Below are 16,354 nucleotides of genomic sequence, written 5' to 3' on the forward strand. Positions count from 1 at the left end.
AAAGAAGGAATGAATCATAAAATCCAGAAAACCAGAGTTCAAGTATACGAGGGAGGTAGCAGAAAGACCTCTTAGGATGTCATCTGCAGAGCAGGCCCAGGGAATAGCATGGACGGACTGCAGCTGCTCAGAGGCTCTGGGAGAAAGAAATATCTCCTGGTAGATTAAATGGATAGAATACCTATCATCATTTTTAACATATTAGGAAGAAATTTATGCAATCTAGAGTGTTTGGGGGAAGAACAAGACACAACAATTTAGAAAACAAGAAATATTAACTCCAGGGGAAACAAAAAGTTTTAATGAAGACTAAAGGTAATCTTATGATTTGTACATAGTATAGCTGTGAACGTGATTGCACAGCCACGATGATGTAGACACCTAATCCTGACCTAAGAAACAGTATTATTGTATTGGTATTGGGTGGATGGGTAAGGTGTTTGTGGATAGTGGGTGGTAGTGAGACAGTGAAAGAGGGATAAATCTTCATTTTTCACAAGAGGAAGTCAAAAGGTAATGACTGACATTAAAAAAAAAAAGAAGTGGAAATAGAAGTATGCTATTTAGAAATGCAAATATGAATGCCAAAAGAAAGAACTAAAGAAAATGTTAGTCCCTCTTAGAAGGAAAATTTTGTCCTGGGAGACTGAAATCTAGACTGAGAAGATGATAGATAGATGATAGATAGATAGATAGATAGATAGATGATAGAATGATTAAGCTTTCTAGAATTACTTATCCCTAAATGAATTACATGTATATATTTGAAAAATTAAAACTAAATTTAAACCATCTAGAAATTGAAAAACAATAGTCAGAAGTAAAAGACCATTTGTAGAAAGTATTACCCAACATTAATATCCTTAAAATACAAACAGTTTTTCAATTAATTTAAAAAATCAGTAACACTTCAGTGGAAAAAATAAATGAAAATGAAAATAAGTGAAGGAGAGATAATTGCAAGGAAAGAGATGCCAAAGAGTACAATTCTTTTAGTAGTAAAAATTGGAAAAATAATGTTTTTTTTTTTTTTTACCAAACAAATTGGAAAATATTAACAAAGCAATAGTACTCCACAGGCACAGATGCTCGTCCACGAGCTCCTTTATTGGATCCATGAAATGATTCAATCTTTCCCAAAAGGCATTTGCCAATATACAGAGAGAACTTTAAAAATCCTCCTGTTATTTAACTAGTAACTCAATTTCTAGGAATCTTTCCAAAGGAAATAAAATCAGAATTGTAAATAAAGTTTTATGTGTTGGGAAATTGGAAACAACCTAAACATTCAAAATTATGCTTTTTGTGTGTGTTTCCTAGTCTGGCTGCTGCTTATACCAGTGTTTTCACTTCATGAACATTTATCAAGCTGTAGAATAATGATTTGTTCACTGTTCTGTGTGTGTGCGTATATATATATACACACATATATAATGTATTATATGCAATAAAATGTAACAGTAAAAAGAAAATGGTTAAAGACTTAAAAGCCATATTTTAAAAAAATCAATAAAGTAAAAATCTTCATTGAGTAAGTAAAAAAGCAGAAGTATATACAGTATTGCACAGTTTTTGAAAAAGTAACAATATAAAAAGTAAATGTGCAATGTGTTATAGAATCTTTTGTTACAGGAGTATATTATTTTAATTTTATAATTACACTTAAAGTAATGCTATTAAAGACATGATATTTGTATAGTAAGTTTTGGCAAGAGGTTTTGTAATCTGTGATACATTTTCTCTTTTTCCTATCAAGGATATCTTTCATCCAGGTCATTGTGTAACAAGTTTAATACATTTTCTCTCTTTAGGTATTAATTTTTTTTGGAATTGTCCTTAATTGTGCTTATGAACATGTGATTGTTACAGTGAGAATATAGGAATGTTCAGCAATGTTACTAGATCACCAAAGAAAAGCCATTAGCATTTGTCTACATAAGAAACAAGAGGAAGTTATAAGAGAAAACAAGATACAAGTCACAAGAGCAAGAAACTAAAACCAGCAAGAACAACAAAAAATGTCTAGAGTCTAATAAAGGATATAACAATGTCTATGTTTGTTTCTAAAACTTGCACACTGATTCTAAAATGTATTTGAATGAATGTCAAAGGCAATTTTAGAAAAACAAAAACAAAAACAAAACAAAGAAAGTGGCTTTCCCTATTCACTATTGACATCCTATAAAACTACCACACTTAAAACACTATAGTCCTGGCACAGCAACTGTCCAATAAGCCCATTGAACAGAGAAAGCTCAGGATCAGGCCATTTTATAGATAATAATCTGATGGAGATGATATTATATAAGTTTTAGAAATAAGAAATGATTCAGTAAAGGATATGGAATAATTAGCTTACAATGTGGAGAAGAGACGATTAAGTTAGATCCCTATTTCATACCATATATAACTCCAAAGAAAGATAAAGTGTATAATAACTCTTTGAATTTTGGTAAACATCATATATACAAGAAGGAATTTGAAAATATCACAATTCAAGATTCTATTCAACTACAGGTATCAAAGCCAAAATTAACAGATAGGTGACAGTATAAGGTATTTGCAATTTCTTAAACTTACCATTATCTAAAAGCGAGAATATAAATAAAACAACTTCCTGTAAAACAGCAAGAGAAAGACAAAATATCCAAAAGAATACCGAACAAAGAACATGAAGAAATATTCAGCCTTACTGGTAATCAGATACATGCACTTCAATTAACAAGATACCCTTTTAATCCCACTAGAATTCCAAAAATAGGTTTTAAAAAAATACCTACTGTAGGGAGATATACAGAGAAACAAAAGCCTTCAAGCACTTCCGATGGAAGGCTGAAGTAGCGCAAGATTTCTACAGACAAATCTGATAGCACTTAATGCAATCAAGTATGTGTATGCCTTATAACACAGCAATTCCATTCCTGGATATGTAGCCCTGAGAAACTCTCACACAGCTCCATAAGAGAACAAAGGATGTGATTACAAAAAGTTGGAGGCAATCCAGTTTCCAGTCCCAGAGGAGTGGATGAGCAAATTGTGATTCTGAATACGACAGAACCTGTTACAACAGTCAGTGAGTAAAAGTGATGAAAAAAGTAAGAGAACTTGAACGAGATTTACAGCACAATGTCTTATATGACCAATCTAATGAGACACACACCCACCAAAAACATTGTGTATTTATCAAGGATGTGCATATATTTAATGACACACGGAAGGTGGATTAGTAACAATACTAAATAAACTATAGTCACTCTATATGGGTGTCACTCTATATGCTATGTAGGTATATGCCCAGGACCAGGTGAGTTTAGGATCCTCCTACTCTGCCATCTTCTTCAGAAGTCTACATTTAAAATTGTAATTTGTATTTTTAACAAGCACAGCAGGTGATTCTTTCTTTTAATTTAATTTAATTTTATTATGTTAGTCACCATACAGTACATCATGAGTTTTTGATGTAGTGTATGTATGTGGGGATCAGGAGTAGGAATATGGGGTTGGAGGGTGCAAGTCCATGGGAGAATGCACAGGGGCAGCGTTAATAAGGTTTGTGCTGTCAGCTGTGGGAGGAGACCTGGTGCTGCTTTGGGTAGCTGTGGAGGGTGGGGTGGAGAGGGTGGGTCTAGGGGTGGGCTGTGCTATTAGCAAGCAAGGTTGATGTTTCTGCTGCACTGTTCCTGCAGGTATCTGTGTTTTATAGGCTGGGGGAGGACAGGGAAATGATCCCCACCAGCTCTTTTGTTATTAGATAAGTCTCCAAGAACATTTTTCCAAAGAAGACATCCAAATGGCCAACAGACACATGAAAAAGTGCTCAACATTGCTCAGCATCAGGGAAATCCAAATCAAAACCTCAATGAGATACCACCTCACACCAGTCAGAATGGCTAAAATGAACAAGTCAGGAAACGACAGATGTTGGCGGGGATGCGGAGAAAGGGGGAACACTCCTACACTGTTGGTGGGAATGCAAGCTGGTGCAGCCACTCTGGAAAACAGTATGGAGGTTCCTCAAAAAGTTGAAAATAGAGCTGCCCTACGACCCAGCAATTGCACTACTGGGTATTTACCCCAAAGATACAAATGTAGTGATCTGAAGGGGTACGTGCACCCTGATGTTTATAGCAGCAATGTCCGCAATAGCCAAACTGTGGAAAGAGCCAAGATGTCCATCGACAGATGAATGGATAAAGAAGATGTGGTATATATATACAATGGAATATTATGCAGCCATCAAAAGGAATGAAATCTTGCCATTTGCAACGACGTGGATAGAACTGGAGAGTGTTATGCTGAGCGAAATAAGTCAATCAGAGAAAGACACGTATCATATGACCTCACTGATATGAGGAATTCTTAATCTCAGGAAACAAACTGAGGGTTGCTGGAGTAGTGGGGGGTGGGAGGGATGGGGTGGCTGGGTGATAGACATTGGGGAGGGTATGTGCTATGGTGAGCACTGTGAATTGTGTAAGACTGTTGAATCACAGACTTGTACCTCTGAAACAAATAATACATTATATGTTAAAAAAAGAGAAGAAGATGATGATAACAGGAGGGGAAGAATGAAGGGGGTGGAAATCGGAGGGGGAGATGAACCATGAGAGACTATGGACTCTGAGAAACAAACTGAGGGTTCTAGAGGGGGGGGGTGGGAGGATGGGTTAGCCTGGTGATGGGTATTAAAGAGGGCACGTTCTACATGGAGCACTGGGTGTTATATGCAAACAATGAATCATGGAACACTACATCAAAAACTAATGATATAATGTATGGTGATTAACATAACATAAAAAAAAAAATAAGTCTCCAAGAGAACCTTGCCTCTTCAGCACATGTTCTAAGATTAGTCAAGAAATCTTCCCATATACCCCAGGCATTTTTCAAATTGAGGCTTCTATGCTGTATTTTGGTGGGGCTGTTTGTTACGCTGTCCCTTTAAGGGCAGGGATTCAGTTTCCTATCACCCTCTGGCTCTCCCAGAGCAGAGCTACTGATTTTTAAAGTTCCAGCTGTTAAGTCCTACTGATTATAAAAACTCGTGATGTTAAGTCCTTCTAGTTTTCAAAACTGAATGTTACGGGGATTTGTCTTCCCAGCGAGGGTCTCCGATGTCTTTTCTGTGTTTGCAGTGGGTCTCCCTCCTGCAGACAGTCTCAGGGGTCATGTCTCCACCCTTCCTACCACTTTTGATGTGGTCTCTTCTCTATGTTTAGCTGTGAAGAGTCTGTTATTTGGGCTCTTTTCCAGATTATTTACACTGATGTGGGTGCTGTCTAGGTATATGCACAGGACCAGGTGAGTTTAGGATCCTCCTACTCTGCCATCTTCTTCAGAAGTCTACATTTAAAATTGTAATCTGTATTTTTAACAAGCACAGCAGGTGATTCTTTTTTAAAAAATTTTATTTTATCTTATTATGTTAGTCACCATACAGTACATCATTAGTTTTTGATGTAGTGTTCCATGATTCTTTTCGTATAATACCCAGTGCTCCATGCAGTACGTGCCCTCCTTAATACCCATCCCTGGGCTCACCCATCCCCCCCACCCCCTCCCCTCTAAAACCCTCAGTTTGTTTCTCGGAGTCCATAGTCTCTCATGGTTCGTCTCCCTCTCCGATTTCCCCCCCTTCATTTTCCCCTTCCTTCTCCTAATGTCCTCCATGCTATTCCTTGTGTTCCTCAAATAAGTGAAACCATATGATAATTGACTTTCTCTGCTTGACTTATTTCACTTAGCATAATCTCCTCCAGTCCCATCCATGCTGATGAAAAAGTTGGGTATTCATCCTTTCTGATGGCTGAGTAATACTCCATTGTATATATGGACCACATCTTCTTTATCCATTCATCTGTTGAAGGGCATCTCAACTCTTTCCAGTTTGGCTATTGCAGACGTTGCTGCTATGATCACTGGGGTGCATGTGGCCCTTCTATTCACTACCTCTGAGTCTTTGGTGTAAATAACAGCAGGTGATTCTTATGCAAGAGTGCTATAGGCCACACTGACAAACACTGAGAAAGTCTGAAATGTTAAGGTCCCACAACCCATTCTTTGTGATTTCTCTAGGTCCTGTCCCTTGTCTCCTCTGTGGTAGCCAGAGTTCTAATTCCCCCAATCCACTCGGATTCCTGACCCCTGGTGTACACACATCTTCTATGTGACCAATCAAACACTATCTAATGTATCTCCTGCTGTGGGGGATTTTGTGGCTGTAATTAAGATCTCAAATCAGTTGACCTTAAAATAGGGAGATGATCTGGTAGGTTGATCCAATCACATGAGTCCTTTACAAGCAGAGAATTTTATCCAGTGGATCACAGACCAGGAAATCAGAGACACAGGCTTTCTTTCCTGGAAGCAAGCCACACTGTGCCTATGAACAGCCACATGGCAAGAAACTGAGGATGGCCGCTACTTTCTGAGAGTGGTCTCTGGCCAATGGCTGGGAGGAAAATGGGGTATCTCAGCCTTACAGCTAAAAGGAGATGAATTCTGCCAACAACCAGTGAACTTGAAAGAAGAGCCCAAGCCTCGGATAGAACTGTATTGTTGATTAACACCTTGATTTCAGTCCCCGAGCAAAGAATGCAGCCATGCTGTGCCCAAACCATGACAGAATTAATGTACATTGTTTAAGGCCACTAAGTTTGTGGTAATTTGTTATGAAGCTATAGAAAATTAATACAATGTCCAGGATGTTCTTTCCACTGTTAAGGATGCTCTCTCCACTGATCTCCCTAGGCCTTCTTCTGCTCACCTGGCTCAGTGATCTTTTAAGACTTAATTCAAGAGTTACCTCAGAATTCTAAGATTTCCTTGGTATATTCTCATCTATTCTTTTACAGTATGATATGTACATGTCTATTGTTTCCTTGATGATACATTATTTTTAATAATATATTATTTTAATAATATATTTATTTAATATAAATATGCTTGTTCCTCCTGCAAGTGTGTAAACTCCCTGGGAAGAGAAACTATGTTCTATTTATCTCTGTATCCTTAGTCCCAAGCACAATGAATACCACATCCTAAGCAGTGAGTAGATGCTTGCTTGCTTGTTTGCTTTCTTGCTGAGTGAATGAATGAATGAAAGTTAAGAAAACATAAGATAAAACTCATGTTTCTGATTGGATGCTGGAAGAATGGTAATTCCATTGACTAAATCTTGACGGGATGGCCATGTAATTTTGTGTCCAAATTGGGGCATTTTTGAGTGAAAAGATGTGCACTAACACACAAGGATAAATTAGACTGTTCTTGGTGAACTGGGATGTACATTCTAGCTTCTCCTGAATATAGAGAGACTACAAAAAGCTCTATTATGGTACAAAAGTTTATCTCCTTTAACTTAGCAAGGCACCAGTTTTAAAAACACTTGTATTTATGTTGAGGATACATGTATCCCCCACCTTTCAAAAGTACGCCTTCATCACTTCCTTTTTACAAAAGGCCTGCCTACATTAGTATCCCTTTTTGCTAACAGAAAGAAATCTGAGGAAGATTTTCACTTTTATGGAAAAAGGCAAAAAGCAAAAATAGCGCTCAGCAAGCAAAACGGTTATGGAGGCCGCGTGCACCCTGTGCAGTGAGAGTGGCGCCACCAAACTCCTTCCCCGGGAACTACACTCAGTGCCTCAGAATCCAGCCGCCATAACTTTGAACTGTCTATGAGCATCTGGGCTCTATCTGGGTTTACTCTGGGAGCAAGATGTGTTCTAAGGTATCAGAAAAGCCTAAGAATAGTGATTTTGGGGTCTGGGAATGCTCAAAGCTTTTTCCATATAAATTAATGGTAATTGCTTCTTTCTACACCATTTCAGTTTATTAAAGTTTTCATAGAAATGCTCTACTTTCAGAGAGTGAGGAAACCTATAATGTATTTCTTCACTAATTCCTTTGTCTCCCATGTATCCCACTTAGAACAGGGTTTCTCTTTAATTTCTTGTTTCTTGGGACTGCCCAAAGAACTATTTTCTTCACTTTATTCTCCAAATTAGGTTTTCTGTTTGTTTGTTTTGAGAGAGAGAGTGAGCATGGAGGGGAGTGGCAGAGGGAAAGAGAGAGAGAGGGAATCTTAAGTAGACTCCACGCCCAGCACAGAGCCCGACACAGGGCTTGATCTCATCAATCTGACATCATGACCTGAGCCGAAATCAAGAGTCAGATGCTCAACCAACTAAGCCAGCCAGGCGCCCCTCCAAATTAGTTCTAGTATTGATCACCTACAAGGTGGACATTTTATAATTATGGAGAAAGCACACCAATCAGTCAAAGAGTAAAATCAAGTAGTTCTTGCCACGCTGTGAAGTATCAGAGAATGTGGTGGAGAAAGGTGCTAAAATTGCGAGGAAATTTTCTTTTGTAATTCAAAAATGACTAATTCAAACTTCATGGTGTATTAAGGAGCATAATTTTCATTTAAATGGGAGACTGTTTATAATAATAATAATGACAGCCATAGCTTACTGACCCTGTAATGTGTCAGACAATTACTGAACAATACATATATGGTAGTTCTTTTTGTATCTGTTATATTGCTTCCTAAAGTCTTCTGCATGTTTGAAGTACCTCATAATGAAAATGTGTTTCATTTTAAAACAACATTATGAATTAGTTATTTGTAATGTTGAAGATACGAACTTTCTTTCTACAATTACATATATTACCTTATTTAATCCTTGTGGGAATACTGAAGAATCACAGTTTTGTCACTGATTCATCTTGTAACCTTGGGAAAGTTCTTTAATCCCTTTTAATTTCAGTTTCCTAACCCTAAAATAAGAATAATAAAAGGCCTTACCTCATAGAGCAATCATTTGTATTAAATAAAGAAATAAGTATAAATCACTTCAATAAGCAGTTTTTGTATTATTATAAGATCCCATGTTTTAGAAGGGGGCTACTAAAACTTACAAAGATGAAGTAGAGCTGGGTGTGAAGCCTTAAAATCCTCAATCTTAGTACAACACATCAAGGCTGTCTCCTTACACAGTGATAAATTCACTTTTGTTGTATTAGTAGAAAGCGAGCAGATTGTACTTTCCAAAGATGGCCACACAAATGACTTCAATCCCATATCCTCTTTTGAAATGGGACTTTACCCTTCTCCCAAAAGATAGAGTTTATTTCTCTACCCCCTTGAATCTTAGTGGGCTCTGTGGCTGTTTTGACTGATAGAATATGGCTGAAGGGATGCTTTGTCAGTTCTGGGTGTAACCCATAATGGCCTGGCAGCTTTTCCTTTTTGTCTCTTGGCACTCTTGCTCTTGGGATGCTCGTCTTTGAACTAAGAGCCATGTAATAAGGCCAAGTCTAATGAGAAGCCATGTGTAAGTGCTTTGGTTGTTAGCCAGCTGAGCTCCCAGCCAAGACCCAGCATCAATTGCCAATTATGTGAGTGTCCATTTTGGACATTTCCACCAGTCCAGCCCCCAGATAGCTGCAGCCCAATATCATATGAAACAGAAAAACCAGTCAACTCATAGAATTGTGACAAATAATAAAAAAGATTTTTTTTCTTACTAAATTTTGGGGTGGTCACTTCTGTAGCAATAGACAGCTAATAGTTACTGTGTGTCTACATTGTTTAAACAGAATTTCAGGGCTGGACCAGGATCCTATCTATAATTTAAAGTACTGTTTCTCTGGGAAAGTGTTTTCTAGATTCTAAGTAACTGACACATAAATCAGTTTTAGATAATGTATTTGTATGAATGGAACCACATATATCAAAATTTGTCCAGGACTTGGTAGAATACTTGATTTTGGTGCACAGAGCTCACCAGGAGAAAAGTTAAGAGTATGAATCAGACATGGTTGTTACTGAAATTCAATGTCATTCTATTTTTCTCTGTGTTGACCCTCTTCCTCTCTTCCCCTACTCAATGTTTCGAGTGTCTTCCAGCTAACTACGCCTCTCCAACCAGAACTGATTTTAGTTCCAAACTCCAGATTTTTCCTTCTTCCCTCAGACACACTAAAACCTTTTTTCAGTGAACTTGAAATACTCTGATAAAATATAAATAATGAAATGTTACTAACTGAGATTTTAGCATCATATATATGTAACTCCCTTCAGAGATGTGTGCATTTCAATGAGGATCACACACTCAATTCAAAGGAATGAATGCCTAATGGTGAGGGGGAATGGAATATTTTTTATGTTGAAGGCTTGCTAAAATCTCTACCCAGGTCATTTATGCAGGTGCTAGTAAGGTCTGTAAGACAAACCAGTAGTGGATATAATACAAATATATATACTTAAAGCAATGTAATTTTAGAAAAATAATTAATCCATGTGATAATGTCAAGTGTCAATTGTAAACATTTTTTTTCCCTTTGAACTAGTAGACTTTAGTTTGTTCAGTTATACACATTCATAAATTAGGCATATGCACTTGAGTTTCTACAAGGATGTGCACATTTCACATGGTATATTTCTTGGCAGGGACCCAGCTTCACACACTGATTTACATAATGCAGTTTGAGTTAAGACAGAGGATCTGAAGCCAACCACTAACTTTCCTCTATAAAATGACTTCTGGATGAATGAGTGTTAGTGGCTGTCTTCTGTCCTTGACTGCTAACTCTCTGTTATACAGTTATTTTATAAATGTGACTAGTCATGTCCTCAATAGCAAATTGCCATGCATTATCAAATTCATTCATTAGGATTCTATTTGTTGTTCTATTGTGAAAATTAATCACTTATTTCCTTAAATTAAGCATTCTGTTTCAGAACTCTGTTTCCCTAAAGATATTAACTAAGGTAGTCCTGTGGAAAAATGAAAATGCCTGAATTTTGCATACATTTGTGAAATTCCAAAACATTATTTTTTTATTTTTTTTATTTTTTTTTATTTGAGAGAGAGAGAGAATGAGAGAGAGCACATGAGAGGGAGGAGGGTCAGAGGGAGAAACAGACTCACTGCCGAGCAGGGAGCCCAATGCGGGACTTGATCCAGGGACTCCAGGATCATGACCTGAGCCGAAGGCAGTCGCTTAACCAACTGAGCCACCCAGGCGCCCCAAAACATTATTTTTTATGTAATGACTATCATCAACTAAGGAGCCTGCTGCTTAGACTTAAAAGATGATTTATAGCTGACAAATGGCAAGTATTATCCCAATTAAGGACTTGGTTAGGAGCAATTACTCTCATGGACATTAATCCATTTTTAGAGTTTAAGTATTTGAATATATGATAGGCTTACAATAAATATCATAGGTGCATTTCTGGATAATTAACCATCTAAAAAACTTGACACAAAAAAGAGCCATTATTCCAAGCAAAGCTCTTACAATTTAGATGTTATTATTTGGGAATTCCAAGGACCCTCCATATGTCCAGTCTGATGATAGTCTAATTTATTCTCAATATTTTCAATTGATTAAAAACATAAAATAATTTCTATCAATTACTGTATTTTGTTTCTGTTTGGGTGAGTATTTCTAAAAGATTAACCTGAGTCACCCACTTTATAATTTTTTAGGCCATTTAAAAAATAACTACATCATTAATCAAATATGTAATCTCAAAAGTTTATTATTTAAAGCAAGAATTTATCTTAAATTTGCAGATTCTTTGGTTTTCATGGAACATGAATGTATCACTCACAGTGTATGGTGCCAATAAACTAATCTCAAAGCATGATAAGAACTGGAATGATACTCCATAACATTTTCTATACAGATATTTACAATTGGAAACTATTTTTCCTTTCCCTAGCAATTAACCATCCTAATGGAGTCCAAGGTTGTCAGATTAGATCAGCAGCTTGCCAGGAGAATGCAGGCCACAATCCTTTGCAGTTCTACTGACTCTCAACTCAATAACTTTAAATTCAGCACAATATTCATGGTTCATTATATTCCTTAAATTAGAAATATGGCAGGCTTTTTTGTTATGGGTCTTAAAAGTTCCTATTTTTTTTAGGTTTAAATCACCATAACCATTTGTTACCTGTCATTTCTCTACCTTCGCTATTCCCCTATGCTGATTCAGTTTTCCACTGACTATTACACATCCTTGAGTATTTTTCTGAGTGTCAGTCAGTTTATAATATACTTTGAGTGCTTATAAATCTTAAAATATTCTAGTAATATTTTAAACGTCTCATCCTTTTTACCACAATCAGAATTATGAACATGTTTTAGATAACATCTCATGTATTTTCTCCACTTACTTACAAGTAAGCCTAATGAAATTCCTTCATACAATAGGATGAAGGCACTCCTACATTTCAGTGTCTTACACTTTAACTAAGCATAATGGCTTTGTCAGTACTGAGGAGATTACAGCCTTCCAAGCAGACTTTTTAAAAATAATTATCAGGGCGCCTGGGAGGCTCAGTGGGTTAGCATCTGCCTTTGGCTCAGGTCATGATCCCAGGCTCCCCTGCTCAGTGGGGAGCCTGTTTCTCCCTCTTCCTCTGCCCCCCCCCCCCCGCTTGTACTCTCTCTCTCTCAAATAAACAAATAAAATCTTAAAAAATAATAAAAAGAAATTATCTTGGATTTTTTTAGTCTTATTTAATTCTTATAAGGATTTTTTTAAGTTTATAAAAGCCAAGTTTGACATTTTGAATTCCAAATTTGGTTGTAACCTATATAATGTACCATCTATTCAATACTTAATATTTAGCTATAAAATGAAAATTTCTGTCAATTATTTGGACACTTACTCCAAAATATAGAGGCAGTTTTAGCTCTGAGTTAACATATTATTATGTTCAGTCATGAAACCTAAGAAGTCATTTTCCCTCTGGCTTTACCAATTGATAACTATTTATATTTTAATATAATCTTCACCAGTTTTTACAGGCAAATAACATGTTCTGTGTTGGCAGTTTAGTAAGCCATGCTTTGATTACAGGTGAGTTGAGTCATTTTCTTCAGTTAATTGAACACCCGTACTTCTTCCAGTAGATTTTGCGTTTTTTTCCTCTTTGTCCACTTGTGTATTGTGGTGTTCACATATTGATTTGAGGAACTTATCATTTATACTGATGGCAACTGCTATGGAATGAATTTTTTCTCCCCAAATTATATATTGAAGGCCTAGCCCCGAATGTGACTGTTTTTGGAGAGAGGGCCTTAAAGAAGTAACTAAGGTTAAATGAGGTCAGAAGGCTGGGGCCCTAATCTGGTAGGGCTGGTATCCTTCCAGGAAGGAAAGACACTAGGAATGCATTGCCTGGAGAATAGGCCATAGGAGGACAGTGAGAAGGTGGCGTCCACAAGCAAAAGAGAGAGAAACGAAAACTTCCTCCATCTTGATCTTGGACTTCCAGTCTCAAGAACTGTGAGAAAATAAATATCTGTAGTTTAAGCAATACAGTCTGTGCTATTTTGTTACAGCAGCCTGAAGAGTAACTAATACAGTAACTAATAAATTATCTACTACTGTATTACAAACCCTTTTTTTTCTGCTTTCTTCAGGGTGTTAAATTTTTTATGATAATTCCTTAAAGTTTTTTTTTTTTAAAGTACTCAAATCTATCAATATTTCTTCAAGGTTTTTACTTTTGGATTTATACTTAGATTTCTTAAGTTTAAGATAATACTGATACTCATTTAGTTTTTTTCTAACACTTCTGTGATTTGATCTTGACCATTGAAGTGGAAGTTAGATTTAAATCTTCATGCATTTATAATTTATTTTGCTGCATGATACAAGAAGATACTTTCTTTCTTTCCTGAAAATGAATCAATTATTCCAACACTATTAACGAAATAACTCGTCTTCTTGTTACTAACCTGAAGTGCTCATTTCTTGTACGTACTAAATTATGTTACACACTTTAGTGACTGTGTCCATTGACCTGTGTTGACGTTAGCATCACAGTCACATTCTGTGGCCCTGGAAACATCACAGAACATCATGACTCCAAGGGGAGGAAAAGAGTCTCTTCCACTTGCCAGTGAAACCTGCACACGACTTGTTTTTGCTATTTTTATGAGGTTTTTGTTTTCAGATGAAGATTTAATAATATTGCCACAGTTTTAAGTTAACCAGAATAGAATTTTGTTTGGGATTGACTTAAATATATGTGTCATTTGGAGGGTAATGTTATTTTTACCATTTTAAGTCTTCCTATTTGGAAACTTGGTATATCTTCCAATTTATTCATGCTTTATTTATATTCCTTAATAAAACTTTGATTTTTTTCATCACATAGGTCCCTTACAATTTTTCTTACATTTATTCTTACATACTTTATATATTTCTTATTATTCTGAATGGCATTTTTTTCTTTCTAATGTATTTTCTAACTGGATTCTGCTGCATGTATTAAAACTGACGCTTACATATTCATTATAAGTAGGTATTTCTTATTTTATTATATCTAATGTCTTAAACTTATAAATAATGAAAGTTTTGCTTCTTTTTTAATAGTAAATGCTTCTTATGTGATTGATTTGCTTAAAATTGCTAGAAAAAAATATGCATAATAATGGTCCAGAAGAATTTTTGTTTTATTTTTGAAATTGAGGGATGATTTTAGTGTTATACTATTAAGTTATGATTTTAACTATAGATTTTAGAAATATATTTTTTATCTTATTAGGAAATCATTCTTCCATTCCTGGTTTACTTAGAGGGTTTTAATATGTTTTATTTTAACAGAAATTGTTACTGAGTTTTATTAAATTTCATTTTGTTATCTATGCAGATAATTCAATCTTTTTATATTAGTCTATTAATGGCTTAAATGTATCATTAGAGTTCTAATTATTAAACAAATCTTGCATCCTGAAGTATAGCTTATTAGATAGGTTATATTACTATTTTAGTGTTGGAATAAATTTGCGAATCTTCTATTTCCATGTCTGAGAAAAATACAGGGTTTTCAGACCTACTGAATGCTGCTAAAAACTATTAAAACATTTTTTTCACCTCTTCTTAAAATCATGGAAGCCCTGACAAAATTGTAAGGATTATCAGTCCAAAATCTAAATGAAGGTTTGGACCCAGAGAGGTAATATGAGTATCTAAGGTACCTTTTGCTCTCAGGGCATTGCTGCCTATGAAAAATGAAGCTGTTGTTTCATTCACTCACAGGACACGGGGGACTGAGGACAAATCTCAGGCAATCATCCTATCCACAAAATTCCAACCTCCAAAGCACAACAGTATTAGGGTGAAGTGACCCAGAAGTAGTCCACTCTGACTCCCTCTCCTGGAGGACTGCAAGGCAAATTGTCTTGTACAAAGCAGAAAGGGACTGAGGGGAAGAGGAAATCTTTGAGACAGGGTCACCATTAGTCTCAGTTCTTGAGTGGATTGGTGTCTTAAAATCACATCACTGAGGGATCCAATAAGCCTCAAGCTGTGAATAAATAAATAAATAAATAAATAAATAAATAAATAAATAAAGTAGACCTAGACTGGTAGTGTTCCCAAAGTACTTGGCAGAAACAAATGTGAATTCTCTTTAAAGGAAAACATTTTTTATATCAGGCCTAAATGTGTTCCGCAAATAATTTCCCCCAAGAATGATTGGCTGACAGTGAATGATAGCTAACAACTAAAGGGAATGATACATTATTGAGAAATTGAAAAACTAAATCCACAAAAATTTCAAATATTGGAATTATCAAATACAAAATATAAAACAAAGATGCTTGCTATGTTTAAGAGAGAAAAGAAAAACTGGAAATTATGGAGCAAGGCATTATATTGAAAGAGAAGAAAAAGAAAGAAAGGAAGGAAGGAAGGAAGGAAGGAAGGAAGGAAGGAAGAAAGAAAGAAAGAAAGAAAGAAAGAAAGAAAGAAAGAAAGAAAGAAAGAAAGAAAAAGAAAGAAAGAAAGAAAGAAAGAAAGAAAGAAAGAAAGAAAGAAAGAAAGAAAGAAAGGAAAGGGGGGAAGGAGTGAGGGAAAGAAGAAGAAGGAAAGAGGGAGAGAGTAGATATGAATAAGAATGAAAGAAAATTTTTAAAATTAAGATATTAATACCTAACATTAGAGACTTATGCTTCTGGGAAAATGGATTAAATCACTTTCCTTTCTTTTGCTAATATGACTAAAAATCATGCACATTATACATAAAACAAGCTATAAAATTATAAGACTCTAAAAGGTGGAGAGAAGGCAGATCAGCTAGGAACCTTAGGACCCAAGAAATGACAGATGATTTCTCTGAGTGTTTTTTGTGGTTTGTTTGTTTATTTGCCTTATATATCCCAGACTTGATGATGATGAAGCTGGCCTCCCTTAAATACCAGCAGGTGCAGACCAAAAAAGAAAAAGAAAAAGAAAAATCCGCTCTCTCCACCCAAAGGATGAAGAAAAAGAAGGAAATTAGAAGCCTAACAAGACAAAAACGTTATAGACAATAAT

This window comes from Halichoerus grypus, chromosome 5 (genome assembly GCF_964656455.1).
Source record: "Halichoerus grypus chromosome 5, mHalGry1.hap1.1, whole genome shotgun sequence".
NCBI classification, from domain to species: domain Eukaryota; kingdom Metazoa; phylum Chordata; class Mammalia; order Carnivora; family Phocidae; genus Halichoerus; species Halichoerus grypus.